Source organism: Moschus berezovskii, chromosome 16 (assembly GCF_049115385.1).
Source record: "Moschus berezovskii isolate FMDL1 chromosome 16, NW_MosBer_1.0, whole genome shotgun sequence".
NCBI classification, from domain to species: Eukaryota; Metazoa; Chordata; class Mammalia; order Artiodactyla; family Moschidae; genus Moschus; species Moschus berezovskii.
This window is the reverse complement of record NC_142475.1, coordinates 19,186,788-19,207,960: the sequence shown is the minus strand read 5'-3', so window position 1 is coordinate 19,207,960 and position 21,173 is coordinate 19,186,788. Positions and strand designations below refer to the sequence as shown.

At 41.0% G+C, this 21,173-nt stretch overlaps 1 protein-coding gene across 4 annotated transcripts in view; it reads left to right on the top strand.

The window, feature by feature from the left end:
* The window catches only part of NCALD (neurocalcin delta), a 481,050-nt gene that overhangs the window by 265,716 nt on the left and 194,161 nt on the right, over positions 1 to 21,173 (top strand). The gene's annotated exons all lie outside the window — the stretch shown is intronic.

Genomic DNA, 21,173 nt, shown 5'->3' with positions numbered 1-21,173 from the left:
TTTTTTAAAAATGTTGAATTCAACTAATTTACGTTTTGAGACTCATACATGGAGAATTACATTCTGCATTAAAGCTTTGAATTAAAATAGAGACGTACACATTTGTAAAGCATTCAGTTATATTCTCTCCTCTAATGCAGAAAGAAAATAGCAACACAAACCTTTTTTGTGAGAATAACTGTTATTGGAGCTTGAAGTAGATTATCATATGTGCATTAGTTACATACGGTAGCATGAAAAATTACCACAAATTTAGTGGTTTGAAACAATATATAATTCCTATTCCACAGTTTCTATGGATCTAGAATCTGAGTGTATCTTAGCTGGGTCCTCTGCTTAGGGTCTTGTAAGGTTATAATCAAGATATTGGCCATGAGTCAAGAAGTGGGCAGGGTGCAACCATTAAAAGAATGACATAATCCAAGAACACATCATAAACTGAGTAGAACCAAATAGGTCCAAGATGGTGGACGAGTCAGCTTCCACTGTTACATATCAGCAAGCTAGATGACACACCCACAGGAGCCATGCTCATTCCAAGGCCAACCATAAAGGTCAAAAAGTGGGCAGTGGCCCAATTTTTGGAAATCCCCACCCCTTCCCCCAAATAGCTAGAATACTCCTCCCACTCATTAGCCTAAGAAATACCCGCCCCTATAAAAACAGATAACCCCACACCTTGCCGTCTCTTGCCTTATGAGATGGCCTGTGTGAAGCCAAGAACTCACACTTGGCAGCTCTCCCAAGGACTCAGATGTGGCCTGGGATGTGACCATCCTCTCGTACTCCACTCTTTCCCACAACAAGTAGGCTGTGTTCCTTTTAGAAGCTTGTTTTTTTTTTTTCCTTCTTGGTTCATGTGGTTGTTGGTGGGATTCACTTGAGGTTGTAGGACTGAGGTCCCTTGTTTTCTTGCTAGCTGGCACCTGGGGTGCTTTCATCTCTCAGGTATTGCTCAAGGCTCCTGGCCATGGCCGTTTGCCTCTCACAGGCCCTGTCACAACATGGCTACTCACTTCAAAGCCAGCAGGAGGATCTTGGACTCTGGTCTGCTAGGACAGAGACTTGCATAATGTAACCTAATCAGGGAGTGACTGTCCCCTATGACTTTGCAGTGTTCTATTGGCTGGGAGCAAGTCAGGCTGGGAGTATAGGTGGTGCCTGTACTCAAAGGGAAAGGATTATCCTAGTGACTGCACTCACTGGGCAGTTACTTTGGGGTATGTCCACTACAACAGCAGAGTTTTGAAACAGACACAGGCAGCTGGGCATATATGAGCAAACTAAATAAGAGAACAAATCAGAAATGCTTGCTTCTTGCCTTCAAGTAAACTACAACTTGAGGTAACTAAATAAATTTCGCTTCCCCCCAACAAATACACAACATTATGTTTAACTTGGAGGAATATTTCTAAGTTTTGAGGAGTATTTGAAGATGAAGGAGTCAGAGAAAAATATTTGGAGATAGCTCATAAATACATCACTATTTTCGTAATTGGGGTAGTGTTTTTTTTTTTTTTCCCCTTAGCATTGAAGAAATTTGCATTAAAATGTCTCAGTGGCAACAACATTTATGTGCTTTGAGAACTCTCATTATGAAAGTCCAGAAGTATGATCTCATTTTCAACATTTCATGACTTAATTTTCTTCACTTTTGAGACTGTTTAGTTTCTTAATACTTATGTTTTTAAGTTCTGCCTACTAGTAATTATTAATAGGATTGTACTGTATAATTTACCATATGAAAAAATTAAAACTACCCCAATCAGGAGATCCAACAAGTCCATTCTAAAGGAGATCAATCCTGGGTGTTCATTGGAAGGACTGATCCTAAAGCTGAAACTCCAATACTTTGGCCACTTCATGTGACGAGTTGACTCACTGGAAAAGACTCTGATGCTGGGAAGGATTGGGGGTGGGAGGAGAAGGGGACAACAGAGAATGAGATGGCTGGATGGCATCACCGACTCTGTGGACATGAGTTTGAGTGAACTCCGGGAGTTGGTGTTGGATAGGGAGGCCTGGTGTGTTGTGATTCATGGGGTCGCAGAGAGTCGGACACGACTGAGCGACTGAACTGAAGTGAACTGAATCAGGAGAAGAGGACGTCAGAGGATAAGATGGTTGGATGGCATCACTGATGCAATGGGCATGAACTTGGGCAAATTTTGGGAGATGGTGTGGGACAGGGAGGCCTGGTGTGTTGCAGTCCATGGGGTAGCAAAAAGTTGGACACCACTGAGTGACTGAACAACAACTGTTTAATTTATAATTTTTACATTTTACATGATGCTTAGACATTTGTATATTTTAAATATGTTAAATATCCATTTTCACTGATTTCTTTTTATGGGTTCTGAATCCTTTTCTTATAAAACATTAAATACAGAAATTCTGCTATTGTCATTTGGCTTCAACTTTTTAATCACCACCCAGATTTTCAGGAACTCAATTTTTTTTTCCCCCTGATGGCTCCTGGTAACACCAAAATATCCCAGAAATCCTAACATTTAGTCATTGGAACTACATTTGCCAAGCTGCTGCTTGCATCTGGAAATAAAATACAAGCATCCCTTGTTAGACCCTGCATCCAAATTGTGGGTTTGGATAATAGGGTGACTGTGCACCTCCACGGGGGTTAATGCAAACCTATTAGCGGACGGAACCAGAGACCTTTGCTGTTCATGTCTCAGATATGCAGCTACCTTGAAGAAACAGGCAATGAAGCTCATTAGTGGCCAAGTTGACACGAAAATATGTATTGCAATAATTTAGCTAAGAAACTCATAAGAGAAATGATTTCCTGTGGCCCCTCCCCCACCCTTCACCTCCTTTTCAAGTCTTTTTCTGCCTGTGTTTCTTTTTTCTGCTCACTCACAACCACGCCTTAGGCTGTAGTTGTTGGTTCTCCTATGCCAAGGGGTACAAAGAGTTGTTATTCAGAATGGTGAGAACATAATCACTTGTAGCTATTGGGAAAATAACTCATTTAGCAAATAAAGGTCAAGGCGTGCTTGCTTTCTTCCTTCCTCTCTCCCTTGGAGTTGTTTTCTTTGTAGGAATTAAATAAAGGAACCTTTAAAAAAAATGCTACACAAAATAAGGAAGTATTAAATGAAAGCTCAGAAGAAGAACATTTGTCTTTGACTGGATGGTCACAGGATAAAGCACTCTTATCAGAGCTGAAGCTAAGGGAAGGTCTTGAAATTTGCCAATGTTGTTAGCCTATGGTGATCATCAGATCCCTTTCTCCCAGTTTTAGAGGGATTTAGTCTTGCCATATGATTTTAGATTTATTCACTGTTTATCATAATATATAAATCTGGTACTTTCACCTATTACTGAAATTCTGGATTTTTTAGTAATATGATTGAAGCAACCATTAGATCTTTTTATCAGAAGACCTGAGTTTAACTTGAAGTAGAATATTTTCTAATTAATATCTCTGTACATTATATCTGTTTTGTTTCTAGACCATCTTAACATCATTTTGCATTACAGTGACCAAATACAAGCTGCATTTCCTTGTTCGGGAGTACTGAGGTAGAATTGGTTATGATCATCTGGGTCTTCTTTAGGCATAAGACAGGCATTCACCAACTCATTCATTGTATCTCTTTATTTAGTACTGTCCCTGGGGCCTTGTGTGGTGCCCACACCACCCCTCCCACACTGAACTTTCCTTTCCCTGAGTTTCCTATTACACGTGGATTTTGTTCTTGGTCATTCCTGTCTTGTCTTATTTACCTATTCTTTGCTATGGATACTTTTTCTCTCCAAAAGAGACTGTTAGCTCTTTGAGGGCAAGGATTCTGTCTTCTTGTCTTTTGTGTCTTCACAATGCTCTGGGTCATGAGCACTTGATGACCACCTAACACCATACCCCATGCCTCCAACTCTTAAAGCTGCTCAGGATAGTGTATCCTCAAATCAGGAGACTTCACGTATGTTCTGTTTGCCTCATTCTGTTCTGGGGTCTGCAGAGGTGGGGTCAACCAAGCAAAACAATCACCCCAGACTTTGGGACCTCTCATTCTTCTCTCAGGACCCCTTTGCCATTCTCAGATCCCAGGCTCCTTTCTAGGCATCTCTCCTGTGGCTCATTCTCTGAGGCCCTGAGGTTTCAGCTGAGTATGATGCTTCCTAGGGCCATCTTGCCTAACAGAGAAATCCTGAAAACCAGAAAGATGTCAAGACCCAACGTAACGTATCTCCAGTGGTGAAATCCCAGGCACTGTGATAAGCAACAGTGAAGATATTTTTAACCCATCCTCGTCTGGCGTCCCTTAAGCAACACCACGCAGGGAGATGCCTACTCTGCTTGTTTATAGGTGTACCCAGACTAGGGACTGTTAAAAGAATAGAAGTGTTGATCTCTGTTCTTATAGTGCAAACGACCTAGCAGGGCAGTTGGACCACATGTACCTATGGAGCACTCCAGTGTACTGTTTAAGAGTCTTTCTGATCACACAGTTCTGGCTTATAATCTCAGTTTTTCTACTTTTCAGCTGTGTAGTCTTGCACAAGTTTCTGAAATTTTCTGGAGACCATTTCCTTCATTTATAACTCCAGGATAACAAAGCCCAAGGAGGTCATGAAAATTGAATGAGTTAATGTATGGGCCATTTGGGGCACATAGAATATATGCATGGCATGGGTGACAGTGATAATAATAGCTAAAGAAAGGGAGGAGTGTAAGTCCAAGCCAGGCATCTGAGGCTGAGAAGGCAATGATGGAGGCAGAGGAGGATGGAGGAGAGCTTCCTGGGAAGGACCTCCTTGCATAACAGGAGAACGTGATTGGCCAGTATCTGTGCTTGTTAAGCCACGATACCTGATCCACTGATCGGTTGGTCTGCAGAGGCAGTTTTTGGCCTGGAAGCAACGTGCTAGGGAGTAGAAAAGTCTGAGTGGAACCCATGCCCAATATCATTACAGAGTGGAGGTGCAGGTATCTTCACCACTTCTCTTAACTGTCTGCTTCTGAGTCTCCCTCCTCCATCGGACTGTGTGGTCCTCAAAGCCAGGTTCTGACAGTTCATCCCTGTTATCCCCAGTCACTGTTGAGAGCTCATGCTGGCTGCTTAATTATTGGTAGAAAGATTGAAAGGATAGGAGATGCTGGCGTTTTGCTATGCTACCTTGTCTAGCAATACAAGACTCAGTACAAGTGTGAGAATATATTTTCCCCTGCAAGCAAGGATGACTCGGTCAAATGAAAGATGGAAATATTGTGGTTTGTGGTTCTTTCTCCGAAGCAACATTGTTTGTGGGGTCAGAGACCAAGAAAGATGTGACTTAGGAAAGTTGCAACAGCCTTAAAAAAGTTGGTTGTGGTGCATGAAAGAAAAGGAAAAAATCAAACAAACAAACAAAAAGCCCAAGCTTGTAAAACTGAAAGGGGAGTCTGTTACATCAAGCCTGCTGCCAAAAGGGTTGAGTCAGCAGATTGGAATGGATCATTGCGAGTTCCTGCAGCCACCTAGTTTGTGATTTAACACTTCTCTGAGCTTTTGTTCCAGATATATGAGGCTGAATTTATTCCCATCTTATTGTCCTTATAAAAGCTTTTTTTTTTAAAAAAAAGCTGTATGTTTTCTTTTCATTCTTATTTTTACCTTGCTGTCCTGCTGTTTACAAGATTAGTCTTTCACACTCTGCCTGGGGTGTTTTCTATTCTTGTGTAGTTAAAACTGCCAGAGGATTCTTTGAGCAGCTCTATTTTGAAGAATGGGGAAGCCATGCTGCCCTGTGGAATCCCAGCATGGTATGGCGGCTCCCCAGTGAAAGAGGCACGTAGCTGTTATGAACTTGTAACCAACTGTGAAGCTTTGCACATTCAAGCGCTTTAAATGCTTGAAAGTGCCCATTGTACATCTCATTACAGAGATACAGTACCAGACGTGACTTCTCATGAGGGTTGATGGCTCGCTGGAAGTTGCCTGAAGTAACATGAAATGTGATTTCTTTCCAAAATGGAGCACCTGCCACTTTTCTCCCCAGCGCTGGGTTGGAAATGATGTCCCCATGGCTCCTGTTCTTCTCCTCTGCTCCTGCATCCTATCTTCACTTTGGGCCAATCCCTCTCTCCCATCTTAATGGTTTCCTTTGTGCCCTGTGTTCAGATGATTCTCCTTCTGATCACAAAATCATGGTGGCACCTGGGACAAATGGGAACTGGAAGCTATTCTTTTGCTTTCTTGATCCATAGAATCCAGAAAGGCTGGGGAGTTTGAGCAGAAGTTGCTTTAATTACAACAGTTCTTAGCACCAAGAGGATGGTGCTTTGTGAAATGGTGAAGCAGGCCACAGTTGGCCTTGTCCTTCTGAGCCTTTTCGTACCTCCTGTTGTTCAGTCACCAAGTTGTGTCTGACTCTTTGTGACCTCATGGACTGCAGTGTGCCAGGCTTCCCTGTCCTTCACTATCTCCCAGAGTTTGCTCAAGTTCATGTCCATTGAGTCAGTGATGCCATCCAAATATCTCATCCTCTGTTTCCCCCTTCTCCTCCTACCTTCAGTCTTTCCAGCATCAGGGTCTTTTCCAAAGAGTCAGCTCTTTGATTTAGGTGGCCAAAGAACTGGAACTTCAGCTTTGATGGTAGTGGTTTCGTTGTTAAATCGTGTCCAACTCTTGAGACCCCATGGACTGTAGCCCACCAGGCTCCTCTGTCCATGGAATTCTCCAGGCAAGAATACTGGAGTGGGTTGCAATTTCCTTCTCCAGGGGATCTTCTTGACCCAGGGATTGAACCCAGGTCTCTTGCACTGCAGGCAGATTCTTTACCAACTGAGCTACCATCAGTCTTTCCAATGAATATTCAGGGTTGATTTTCTTTAGGATTGACTGGTTTCATCTCCTTGTTGCCCAAGGGACTCTCAAGAGTCTTCTTCAGAACCACAATTCAAAAGCATCAATTCTTTGGCGCTTAGCCTTCTTTATGGTCCAGTTCTCACATCGATACATGACTACTGGAAAAACCATATCTTTGACTATATGCACCTTTGTCGGCAAAGTGATATGTCTGCTTTTTAATATGCTATCTATGTTTGTCATGGCTTTTCTTCCGAGAGGCAATCATCTTTTAATTTCATGGCTGAAGTTACCATCCACAATGATTTTGAAGCCCAAGAAAATAAAATCTGTCACTGCTTCCACTTTTTCCTCATCTATTTGCCATGAAGTGATGGGACCAGACGTCATGAGCTTAGTTTTTTGAATGTTGAGTTTTAAGCCAGTTTTTTCACTCTCCTCTTTCACCCTCATCAAGAGGCTTTTTAGTTCCTTTTCACTTTCTGCCATTAGAGTGACAGCTCATGTTTGAGGTTATTGATATTTCTCCCAGCAATCTTGATTTTAGCTTGTGATTGATCCAGCCTGGCATTTCACATGATGTACTCTGCATAGAAGTTAAATAAACCGGGTGACAGTATACAGCCTTGATGTACTCCTTTCCCAATTTTGAATCAGTCTGTTGTTCCATGTCTGGTTCTAACTGTTGTTTCTTGACCTAATCCCCTATTTATCTCAGGACTTCCTTATCAGGGTAGATAGCACTCAATACTTAGGCTCCTTCCCTTATGTACAAGTTTCCTTCTATGAAAATTTCTGATCCCAGATATTATTCCTTTTGGGTTCTCTCTGTGCTATAAATATGGATGCTATTAGGTCAAAAATATGTATACTGGATGTACTTCTCTACAGTAGGGGAAATGTAATGAAATTCACCAGGCCTCAGATGACCGGCGTTTATAATTCTAGCTTTGACACTTATTAGCTGGTGACCTTGGGTTATATTACTTAACCTTTTTGAATATGCACGATACAATAGAATTGGTGAGTTTGTACTGCTGCTGCTGCTGCTAAGTCACTTCAGTCGTGTCCAACTCTATACTAGCATGTCTTAAATATGAAGCTTTTACCCCCCAGGATTATCATGAAGCTCAAATGACGTGAAGCACTGGAACTGTCTCTGTACATGACAGGGGTTCTGTGCAAACGTAAGGCTGGAAGGCAAGAAAGTGCCTTAACCACGTCCACAATGTTAGCTTCTTGTTGATACCCATGGGCTCTCAAGAGTCGGACATGATCTAAGCTTCTTGCTATATCAGGAAGCTTCTACCTGGCTTTAATATTTCCAATAATCTCGGTTTATTGAGCCTCCGTTTCCTTATTCATGCAAAAGAATGTCTACAAAACCACATTGACTCGCTGTGAACAATTATGAAGTTCCTTACGCTAGTGTCACTTGGGACTTAGTGTGTGTTTTATAAAACTTTAATTCCCTTTTCACCTTAACATGTTCCTCAAGAAAGTGACTCTAAAGAATCTGGTACAAGAGTGTCCACATGCTTCAAAACTGTACCTGAGGCAGGTCCAGTAACCAAAGTGGTGTCAAAGCTGCTCAGAGGAATGATCTAGTCCAAAGGTAACATTAAATAGATGTACATTGTTCTCTGAAAGGAGGAGGGGTGCTGATAATACATCCACATGGTGACATGGAGCTGGTGCTAAGGAATGGGGAAGAAGATCAGTAGGGCACTCGTTTTAAATGAGTAGGGCACCAAATTAAAGAGGACACCATATACCCATGAAATTTCATAATCGAGATAAATAATACCTAATACAATGTGCTTGCGTGTGTGTGTATATATATATATATTTTATTTGGCTGTGCCAGGTCTTAGCTGTGGATAAAGCTTTATGGTGCCCCCTGAAAATCTGTCCCCAAGGAGAGTGAGTTCCTCAGTCCATTGGCCTTGTCCTGCTCCCACCCTGGGGTAGCATCCACAGGGCTGGGGTGGGGGGTCTCAGAGAGAGCTTCCAGTGCCCACTTCTTATGTCCCCTCACTCAATCAGGGTCCTGAATGAGGTTTAACTGTAACCTTGTGAAAAAGAAAAGACCATATCAAGTGAAATTCTAGTGTTCTTTCTAATCAAGTGACCACAATGAAAGAGTTTATAAAGAACATATGAAGTCAATTGTTCACCAGAAGCTTGTTTTAGGTTGGGAGTTGGCAGACAATGACCCACATGCCGGCTGCCTGTTTTTGTAGGTAAAGTTTTATTGGCATACAGACTGGCTCATTCGTTTTTGTGTCAACAAGGCTGCCTTCTGACACAATAGCAAATTGAGTAGTTGCAGCAGAGACTGCAAAGCTGAAAATGTTTATTATCTGGCCCATAGAAGACCCCTGATTTAAATTATTAAAGTGCTCAGATGTTTTTGAATCAGTATGTGGGGTTGGCAGCAATTTAGAATATGTAGTTATTTGGAGATTTATGTAATAGAATTCAAGGATGTTTACAGAGAATATGATAACTTTCCATGTGTAAGAAAAGAGAGAAGTGGGGAAGAATTCACTTTAAAGAGTAAATCAAGAGAAGCTGCTGAGAGCGAGAGTGGGTAGGGTCTGTGTCAGTCTCTGCCCCAGGAGTCCTATCAAAGTCCAGCTGTGACTCGACATCAAAGGATATGAGACGCTTATGAGAGCTTGATATCACCCACATTTAGAGTAAGCCAGCAATGGGTTTGTGGGAAAGTACATCCACTCGCATTATCATATAAGTGATTTGTAGATTTAATTACTTCATCCTGTTCATGTGTATAATTTAGAATTGACTTCACAAATCCAATGCAGGAGACCCGGGTTCGATCCCTGGGTCAGGAAGATTCCCTGCAGAAGGGAATGGCTACCCACGTCAGTATTCTTGCCTGGAGAATTCCATGGACAGAGGAGCCTGGTGGACTACAGTCCATGGTGTTGCAAAGAGTCAAACACGACAGAGCAACTAATACTTCACAAATTCAACAAGCATTTGGTGAGCATATATTTATGCAGAAACTGCAAGAGTCGCCCTCAAAGTAGTCTACGCAAACTGATAGGAAGGCCCTAACAATGTGTTCTGATATGCCTTGAGCTTAGAGTGCACAGAGGTGACCGCAGGAGGTAAGCAGAGAAAAGTCAACTCATACATGTCCCTAAATGCTGGCTCGGGAACTTGAACTTTAACCAGGAACCAGCAGGACGCTTCCTTGACCAAGAAAGTGGCGTATCCATATTGGCACTTTAATTAGGATGTTAACTGAGTGACAGTTTGTGGAGGGATGAAGGGTGGGTAAGAATAGAAGTAGGGGGACTAATCAGAAGGTGATTTCAGTAACCTGGATAGCCTGGGTGATTTGTAGTCATGCTGAAATGACTACAAGTTAGCAGTATCCATGGAAACGGGAAGAAAGATCTAGGAAAGCTGGTGAGGATAAAACTGACCAAGATTCATCCAGTTGATTAGGAAAACTACTAGATTTAAGGCTGAGATGATTAGAAGGCTGGAGAAGATATTACTAGAGATAGAGAAGCCAGGTAGAGAAGTAGATTTGAGGTCTAAAGTAATAAGTTCAGTGTTATGTATAATGAGTTGAAAATGCTATATAATATCAAAGGCAAAACAGAGAAACACATCACATGAAGAGAGAGAGGGAGGAAGTGGGGGAGGGAGGATTGGTGCTAGAGATGAAGGTTTAGAAATAATCTGAGATAAGATAATCATGAAGACAAGGGCATCAGTTCAGTTCAGTCGCTCAGTCGTGTCCGACTTTTTGCAACCCCATGAATCACAACACACCAGGCCTCCCTGTCCATCACCAACTCCTGGAGTTCACTCACACTCACGTCCACAGAGTCGATGATGCCATCCAGCCATCTCATTCTCTGTCGTCCCCTTCTCCTCCTGCCCCCAATCCTTCCCAGCATCAGGGTCTTTTCCAATGAGTCAACTCTTCACATGAGGTGGCCAAAGTATTGGAGCTTCAGCTTTAGCATCAGTCCTTCCAATGAACACCCAGGATTGATCTCCTCTAGAATGGACTGGTTGGATCTCCTTGCAGTCCAAGGGACTCTCAAGAGTCTTCTCCAACACCACAGTTCAGAGGCATCAATTCTTCGGCGATCAGCTTTCTTCACAGTCCAAATCTCACATCCATGCATGACCACTGGAAAAACCATAGCCTTGACTAGACGGACCTTTGTTGGCAAAGTAATGTCTCTGCTTTTTAATATGCTATCTAGGTTGGTCATAACTTTCCTTCCAAGGAGTAAGTGTCTTTTAATTTCATGGCTGCAATCAGCATCTGCAGTGATTTTGGAGCCCAAAAAAATAAAGTCTGACACTGTTTCCACTGTTTCCCCATCTATTTGCCATAAGGTGATGGGACCAGACAAGGGCATAGAAAACATCAATGAGGGAGGAAGTTTGTAGAGATGAGCATTAAAGAAACAAATACTGTGGAGTTGTCTGTAAAATACAGGATGCTTGGTTAAAGGAATAATGTTTTAGTATAAGACTATCCCATGAAATATTTAGGACGTATTTATTCATCGCTGATCTGAAATTCATATTTAACTGGGCAGTCTATATTTTTATTTATGAAATCTGACAACACTAGACTGTAGGAATTACCCATGTTTATGGATGGGAGAGGAGATAGTGGAAGAGCCTAGGAATGGACAGATAGGTCCCAGGAAAGCTAGGATGTTGTACCATCATGGCATCAGAGCGCAGAGTGGGATTCATGAGAGCAAAGCAGAAAGAACAAGGCATTGCATTTGGCAACCTGGAAGTCATTAGGCACCTTAATGAAGGCAGATGAAGGTATGATTTTGTGGGTTAAGCAGTAAATAAAGGAATGGATTTGGAAAGAATCAGTGTAGACCCTTCTTTTAGGAAGCATGATAAAGAAGCTGCTAAGTCACTTCAGTCATGTCCGACTCTGTGCGACCCCATAGACGGAAGCCCACCAGGCTCCCCCATCCCTGGGATTCTCCAGGCAAGAACACTGGAGTGGGTTGCCATTTCCTTCTCCAATGTGTGAAAGTGAAAAGTGAAAGTGAAGTCGCTCAGTTGTGTCCGACCCTTAGCGACCCCACAGACTACAGCCAACCAGGCTCCTCCATCCATGGGATTTTCTAGGCAATCGTACTGGAGTGGCTTGCCATTGCCTTCTCCGATGATAAAGAAGAGGAGGAGAGAAATGGGTTGTTGGAGGGTAACAAACTAGAAGGCAGATTTATAAGATTAGAGAGGTTGAGGCTTTTTCAGCTTCAGAGAAGGAGATAAAGGAAGTAGCACCTTGAAGATATAAGAGGAGTGAAGGGGATAAGGGATGGATCAGGCTGTGGATGATGCTGGGAGGTGGGGAGAGAATGTGGACATAAATAGAGAGATCAACCTTTGCATGGAGGAGGCTCCTTCTCCATCCAAGTCATGATGGAAGGAGGGGTTGATGGATAAAGAGGTGGAAACTTTGAGAGCAGGGAAGAGAAAGAAACACTTTTCATTTCTTTTTTGCTGTCCAACTGTGCTATTGAGAGTGTGTGGTATGAAGGAGGGGTTAGTGGAGCAGTAGGGGAAAAACTCAGGCTTGAGTTACTACCTTTTTTGCTGGTTTCACAGGACAGATATGATACAGAGCTCAAAACTACCTGTAATTCATCTAAGCAGGAACCATTTATTTCCCTCACATTATATTTTCCTCCAGCTCTAGTGATCCATATTGGTTCATAACATAATTGAATTTCTCACTAGGGAAGGGAAAAATGACAGAAACAGAACTGAACAGACTTTCTCTCCTCCATTTTGTTAAATCATGAGATCTAAGCCATGGAATGACTGATCAGGGTCATTTATCCACAGCACAGTCTTAGAAGTGACATTGGCTGCCAGTCCTAGACAGCATTTCTGGGGACACGTAAAATTCCTAGTCTGTGATTTTCTGTCTCCACCATGCAGATTGTGTCATGTGGGGTTAATGACTTTGCCATGTCACAGCTAGCATACTGGGGACTTGCTGATATGTACGCAACACACTCTGATTCCAATCACCCTCTAATCTCCAAGAGCCAAAGTCAAAAGATGGCCAGGACAGTCTGCAATTGGGAGAGGGTGAGGCTGAGTAGCAAATCAGCCTGCAATCTCTTAGCTGCTTTTCCTCTCTGCTGGCAAGAGCAGCGATGCTTGTTTGATGCACAGGGAGGGAGCCATTTGCAGAGCTGCAGAAGCCCAGGAAAGCTGAGAAAGAGAAGGAGCTATTTTGGGGAGAGGGTTGTGTAGTACTGTCTGCCTGAGGAAGCTCCTAGTGCTTCCTCCCCCAGCCCCTTCTCCACAGCGCTGTCTCTCCCCATCCTTCTCACCCCCAACACAAAGGCACAAATGAAATTCCTAAAAGTAGACCACTTCTGCCTAGTTATTTTTAGTGTTTGCTGTTAGTATTTATCAAGCTTTTCAGTGTTAATTTGTCCTCCCACCCATTTCTCTTCCTGCCTCTGGCTGTGGGGCTTGGGATGGAAGGAGCATGTATCAGAAGCAGCTGGTGATCTCATAGAACTATCTCCTAGAGCGAGGAGACTATGGGGTTTTAAAATCAGCCTTCTTCACCCCCTCAACCTGAAGAGAAGAAAGAAAGATATGGATTCCATTAGCTTTCGAGAGCAATATAAGTGGTGATAAAAGTAAACCCATTGAAATCTGTAGGTGGTGCTTAGCTAGGTCAAGAGCACCAGTCAGCTGGGTCAGGGAACCCAAACATGCATGAAATGTCATAATGAAAGCAAAAGCGGATAAGAGACCAGGTAAACAAGCAGATGCCAGAGGAAAAGTATGCCAGAGGAGAGAGAAGTATGAAAATCCATGCAGAGTGTAGGATCTGAGGGAACTGAAGGACTGAAGTCACGTGAGGTGGGGTTGGACTGAAAATGTCAGAAGAAAACTTCACAGCACTGGTAAATATTGCTGAAAGACTGCTTGTTCCTACCTCAACTGCCTGTTCTGTCTCCTGGGGGTAGTCATGCCCAGAACAGTTACACTGCTCTGGAGAGAAAACCCCAGAGCATGTTCTAACAGAGGGCTACTGAATGAAAGCAAGACCCCTTACCTACTGATCAAAGTGTTCCCTTCTTAGGAAGTGGAAAACAGCTGTTTCCTTTTGCAACTTAAAAAAAAAAATTTTTTTTTGGCTTGTTTTTTTGTGTTCTTTTTGAAATTTTATTAGCATTTTCCAGTTTCATAGAAACTGAAAAATATAATAAACGAAGTAAAAAAAATTAAATTCATGGGCTCAACAGTAGCCTAGAGGGAACAGAGGAAAGAATCAGTGAATTTACAGATAAAAGGTCAGAAATTACCACCCCCCCCACCCCAACAGAAAATTGTTTAGCAAATGTACCATCAGCATCCTGGAAGGAGAGAACAAAGCTAAAAAGGTATTTTTTTAGGCTGAAAGTTTGCCAAATTTGGCAGAAAACACAGACCTATAGTGTGAAGAAGTTGAGTGAAATCCCACCAAGATTAACCCACAGAAATCAATACTAAGATATTATACGCAAACTTCTGAAAAATAAAGTCAAGGAAAAGATCTTGAAAATAGCGAGAGAGAAATGGAATCTTATCTATGGAGGGAAACAATTAGAAAGACAGTGGATTTGTCATTCAAAATCATGAAGGCCAGAAGGAAGTGGCAGAATATTTTTCAAATGCTGAAAAAGAACTGTCAATCCAGAATTCTATATCCAGTAAAAATATCCTTCAGAAATGAAGAGGAAATTAAAACAGTCTTAGTTGAAGAAAAGTATAGAAATTTGTCACCAACAGGCTTATCTTTAAAAAATAGCTAAAGAAAATTCTCCAAAGAGGAAATGATAAAAGAGGGTCTCTTGGAATAATAAGAAGGAAGAAAAAATAATACAAAGAATAAAAATAGGAGTAAGTATAATAAACTTTCCTTCTGTTAAGTTTTTAAAATTAGGTTCAATGATTAAAGCAAAAATTATAACACTGCCTTATATGATTTTCAATGCAAGGAGATTTAAAAAAAATCATTTTAGAAAGAGGGAGAGTAAAGGGATGTAAAGGGAGGTAAGGGGTTTACTTTGTTGATATAACATCAACAATAATGCACTGTTCAGTTATGTATGTTTAATGTAATATGGAGAGCAATTTGTGTGTGTGTGTGTGTGAATTTTATTTAAAATGCATTTGTTAGACTGGAGTGAAAATGGAACTGGGAAAGCAGTAGAAAGGGAAATGTGAGAAAGGCTTTTTCCTCTTAGTTTTATGCTGGTATCTTAATTTCCTTGTTATATACCCATTTATCTTTTCTTTTTTTAAATTTATTTTTAATTGGTGGATAATTGTTTTACAATGCTGTGTTGGCTTCTGCTGTACAACATGAATCAGCCAGAAGTATACATGTCTCCCTTCCCTCTTGAACCTCTCTCTCAGCCCTCTAGGTTGTCACAGAGCACCAGGTCAAGCTCCCTGTGTTATACAGCAACTTCCCACTAGTTATCTATTTAACATATGGTAATGTATATGCTTCCATGCTACTCTCTCAATTCGTCCCACCCTCTGCTTCCCCCACTGTGTCCACAAATCTTTTGGAGAGCAGTTATTAAATAAGCTATACAAAGAGTTATACTGAAAGAAACACTGTGGATGGAACTCTGGAAAATGTTCAAGTATCCACAATAATATTGGAAAATGAAAATAAAGAAAAAGAAAATAGAGAACATGCAGAAAACAAAAAATAGAGTGACATACTTTAGCTCACGAATATCATTAAATATAGATAGTCTAAATAAATAATTTATTAAATGGAGATTAACACAGTGGACTAAAAAAATGACTCAACTGTATGATATCTATAAGAAACTACCTTCAAATATAATAGTATAGAGGGTGAAAGTAAAAAGATGGATGTACCCTGCAAACATTAATCAAAAGAAGGAAGGAATGATTATACTAATCAGATAAAGACGATTTCAAAGCAAAGAAAATGACCAAGAACAGAGAGAGACATTACATGATGACAAAAGAGTCAAAAAGACAGTGAAGATACATATTTTGCATGCAAATCCTAAATATGTACCAAATAACAGAACAAAATATGTAAAACAAAATTGCAAAAGCTGCTAGAATAGACAAATCCACAATTAGAATTGGAAGCCCCAATATACCTCTCTGAACAATTAATAGAACAAATAGAAAACTAGCAGTCATGGAGATGAACCCAACACAACCAATCAACTGGGTCTAATTTACATTTATAGAATCTAACCAACAACAGCAGAAATGATGTTCTTTTCAAGCACCACAAAATATATGCCAAGACACACCATAAGCCATTAAAACAAGCTTCAACAAATATTTAAAAACTAAGATCATAAAGAGTGTATTATTCTCTGAATACAATGAAATCAAAATGGAAATCAGTAACAGAGAGATGACAGGAAATTCTCTAAACATTTGGGAAAAAAAAACCAACAAATTTCCAAGTAATCTGTGGGTCAAAGAGGAAGTCACAAAGAAATTTAAAAGCAAATACATTGAAGTGAATGAAAATACAATCTATCAAAATTTGTGAGACTCAGCTAAAGCAGTTCTGAGAGGAAATCTATAGCACTTAATATTTACTTTAAAAAGGGGAAAGTCTCAAATCAATACTCTAAGCTACCATTTCCAGAGATGAATTTTTTAAAGAAACTATAGGGTAAAAAAAGAGCAAAATGAACCCAAAGCAAGCATAAAGAAGAACATAATAAAGATAAGACCAGAAATCAATGAAACTGAAAAGAGAAAAATATTAAGGAAAATATATCAAGCAAAAAACTGCTTCTTTGAAAAGGGTGACAGAATTGATCAATCTTTAGCAGCACTATCAGAGAAAGAGAAGGCACGTTACCAGTATGCATGCTTGTGCACTCACTCATGTCCAGCTGTTTGCAACCCCATTGCAGCCCGCCAGGCTCTGCTGTCCGTGGAATTCTCCAGGCAAGAATACTGGAGTGGGTTGCCATTTCCTCCTCCAGGGAATCTTCCCAACCCATGGATAGAATCCTCTGAAGCTCCGGTGTCTCCTGCATTGGCAGGCAGATTCTTTACCACTGTGCCATCTGGAAAGCCCCAAATTACCAATATCTGGTATCAAAAAGGAGATATCACCATAGACTTCCTGACAGCAAAAGAATAGTAAAAGAATATTTCAGGCAAATAAGTCTACACATACAAGTTTCACAACTTATGTAAAACGGACCAACTTCCTGAAAAGCACAATCGCAAGTTGTTAAGAAGATAGATAATTTAAATAGCCTTACAACTAAGGAAATTGAATTAGTTTAGAAACTTGCCAAACAGAAAGCTCCAGATTTCACTGGAAAAGTCTACCAAATATTTAAAGAAGTTCAGTTCAGTTCAGTCGCTCAGTCGTGTCCGACTCTTTGGGACCCCATGAACCGTAGCATGCCAGGCCTCCCTGTCCATCACCAACTCCTGGAGTCCACCCAAACCCATATCCATTGAGTCAGTGATGCCATCCAACCATCTCATCCTCTGTCGTCCCCTTCTCCTCCTGCCCTCAATCTTTCCCGGCATCAGGGTCTTTTCCAATGAGTCAGCTCTTTGTGGCCAAAATATTGGAGTTTCAGCTTCAACATCAGTCCTTCCAAAGAACACCCAGGACTGATCTCCCCCAGGATGGACTGGTTGGATCTCCTTGCAGTCCAAGGGACTCTCAAGAGTCTTCTCCAACACCACAGTTCTAAAGCATCAATTCTTCTGTGCTCAACTTTCTTTATAGTCCAACTCTCACATCTATACATGACCACTGGAAAAACCATAGCCTTGACTAGATGGATCTTTTTTGAAAGTAATGTCTCTGCTTTTTAATATGCTGTCTAGTTTAGTCATAACTTTCCTTCCAAGTAGTAAGTGTCTTTTAATTTCATGGCTGCAGTCACCATCTGCAGTGATTTTGGAGCCCAGAAAAATAAAGTCAGCCACTGTTTCCACTGTTTCCCCATCTATTTGCTGTGAAGTGATGGGACCGGATGCCATCATCTTTGTTTTCTGAATGTTGAGCTTTAAGCCAACTTTTTCACTCTCCTCTTTCACTTTCATCAAGAGGCTTTTGAGTTTCTCTTCACTTTCTGCCATAAGGGTGGTGTCATCTGCATATCTTAGGTTATTGATATTTCTCCCGGCGATCTTGATTCCAGCTTGTGCTTCTTCCAGCCCAGCGTTTCTCATGATGTACTCTGCATATAAGTTTAATAAGCAGGGTGACAATATACAGCCTTGACGTACTCCTTTTCCTATTTGGAACCAGTCTGTTGTTCCATGTCCAGTTCTAACTGTTGCTTCCTGACCTGTATACAGATTTCTCAAGAGGCAGGTCGGGTGGTCTGGTATTCCCATCTCTTTCAGAATTTTCCACAGTTTATTGTGATCCAGTCAAAGGCTTTGGCATAGTCAATAAAGCAGAAATGTTTTTCTGGAATTCTCTTGCTTTTTCTATGATCCAGCAGATGTTGGCAATTTGATTTCTGGTTCCTCTGCCTTTTCTAAAACCAGCTTGAACATCTGGAAGTTCATGGTTCACAAACATTAATACTATAAATCTCTTCCAGTAAATGTCAGAGAAGGGAACACTTCTTAATTCATTATGAGAAGCAATTCTAATAACTAAACTTGAAAAAGACAGTACAACAAGACAACTAGAGACTAATGACTCTCATGAAGATGTATGCAAAATCCCTTAAAAAAATATTGGTAAATAGCATTCAGCAGCATGTAAAAATAATTATGTATTGTGATCAAGTGATGTTTATTCTAGCAATGCAAAGATCATTCAGTATGAAAAGCAGTGTAATCTACCATATAAACAGTCTAAAGAAAAAGTATCACAATTACACTAATTCAGCACCCATTCATGATTAAAAAAAAAAAGAAAAGCTTTCAGAAAAATTGGAATAGAAGGAAACTTTCTAAAATTGATTTTTTAAAAATCTATGAAACATTTGCAGCTAACAGTGCACTTAACAGTGGAAGACTAAATCCTTTCCTCATAAGATTAGCAGCAAGGTAAGAATGCCCTCTTTCACAACTCCTAGTCAACATAGTACTAGAAGTTCTAAACAATGCAAAAGTAAGAAGAGAAAATAAAAGTCTGATCAGAAAGGAAGAAAGAAAACCATTCATTCACCATTCATATTATTCTCTTCCGGGATGGTATGTCAGATCTGTTGATCATTTTCCTATTGTATTGTCTTTTTCTTACTGATTTGTAACATGTCTTTATATAATCTGAATATTGGTCTTTTGTTGATTTCATATGTTGCAAACATGTCTCATATATTGGCATGTCTTCTGCTTTCTTTATTGTGCCTTTAGATAAACAGAAAATCTTAGCAGAGCAGGCAAATTTATCAGTCTGTCCTTTGGTGTTAGCTCTTTTGTGCCTTAAGAACTCTTTCCCCGTTTGGAGGTCAGAATGATGTTCTCCTATATTTTCTTCTACAAGTGTTAACATTTTGCTTTTCACAGCTAAATCCTTAATCCCTCTGGAATTGATCTTTAGGCGTGGCTCCTCCTTGACTTTTTGCTCAGTAAATTATTCCAGCCTTTGTGAGAGCTCTGTTATCTTTTAGTTCCAGCTTCCCAGCCATGCTGGTTCTGATTCTCTGCCTCTAAAAATTGTGTGGGCTTTTTTTCCTTTTTCTTTGGCAAGCCTTGTAATTTTTTCCTGATAGCCAGACATGTTGTAGTGAGTAAAAGAAACTGCTATAAATAGATTTTCAGTAATGTGGTCGTGAGTTTTCAGGGAAAAGAAGTATTCTATGTATCCTATGATCAGGTCTCACTCAGTGTTTTGGTGAGCCTGTGCCTCTAGACTGCAATCTTCATGAGTGTTTCTCAGCTCTTTCTCCTCACGTAGGTGGTACAGGATGGCTAGTGTGGGTTGCAGTCAAGTAGTTCCTTCTCCCATCTGGATGCCTGGAGGAGTCTGAAGCTGAGTATTTCCCTTCTCCAGGTCAGTTGGGCTCTGAGGATGCACTTGCAGGTTAGACTCTGGTAACCAGTTTCCCCTGAGGGCAAGAACAGAGTGCTCTGGCATATTTCAAAATGCTCCTTTACCCACTCTGTTCCAGAAACCTGTACTGACTTTTCTCTGGTATTTACTGCAGGAATCTGGTAGAGCTCCTTGAAGTAAATCTCACAGTATTGTAAGGACTGCCCTCCATCATGACTGTGTCCCCCTGGAGTGTTGAACTCTCAGAGTTGTCCTCATGGAGGCTCCAGCAGTTGGTCAATTACAGTTCAGGTTTTCCCTCTCTGGTACGGGACTTCCAGTGGCGATTTCTGCTGGCAAGTCTCTGAGACTTCCTGTATTCCCCTGCTGGTCTCTCCAGTCTTGGGTGAAGCAGTTTATGAATCCAAGAAGAGTTGTTCATTTCTATTTGTTGTTAAGAGAGAATAGTGACTTCCGAGCTCCTTATACATGGAGCCAGACACCAGAAGTCTTCTGTTGTTTTTTAATAACTAAGTCAGTGAGAAAGTCTAGGGAGAAAACTCATCCATGGCTAAATCTGGGAAGATGGTCAATTCTCCCTTAGGTAGTCTTGAAAGAAATTTTGGTCAAATGACCCTAGGTTGGTTTTTCTGCAGCTAAGGCATTCTTGTCTTAGAAATTTTGCAAGTGCTTGAGTGTTACATGTTAAAAAGCTAAAGAAACCAAAAACAGAAGAATGGTGAGTGAATCCCCTCTTGGCATCATAGCTATGACTCAGATCATTTAAACGAGCTATTTGTTAAAAAGAAAGCATAAATTTAAAATGCCTGTTTGTACAGTATTCAGAGTATAGATTCTGCTTATGGAGAGGCAACACAGAGAGTCAAGAAACCTGGGGTTAAGCCTTGATCTGTCATAACCAGATTGTTAAGCCTCTTTATATAAGGTGTATGTTTAGCTGCACGGAACAAGAGCCCTTCTATGGTGGCTTAACAATATAGAGGTTTTTCTCATCTAATAGCCCAGGAGGAGGCAGACAAGGCCCAGTATAGTGGCTTCTCCTTTCAATTTAGTCTTCCCAGCATGTGGTATACTTGTCACTCTATGGCTGCAAGATATGGCTCCACCTCTGGCATTTAATTGGCGTTTCAGGCATTGGAAGGGGAAAGGCGAAAAGCAAACACCAGAGCCCTTTAATAGAGCTGTTCCAGAAGCCCTAATACCTTCAGCTTACATGTCTAGGGCCCAAAGTGTTCCACCTGCCCATCCTTAGCTGTAGTTTAAACAGGGCAAATTGCTGCCCTGAGCAAAATCAAGGTCCAGGTAGAAAAAAG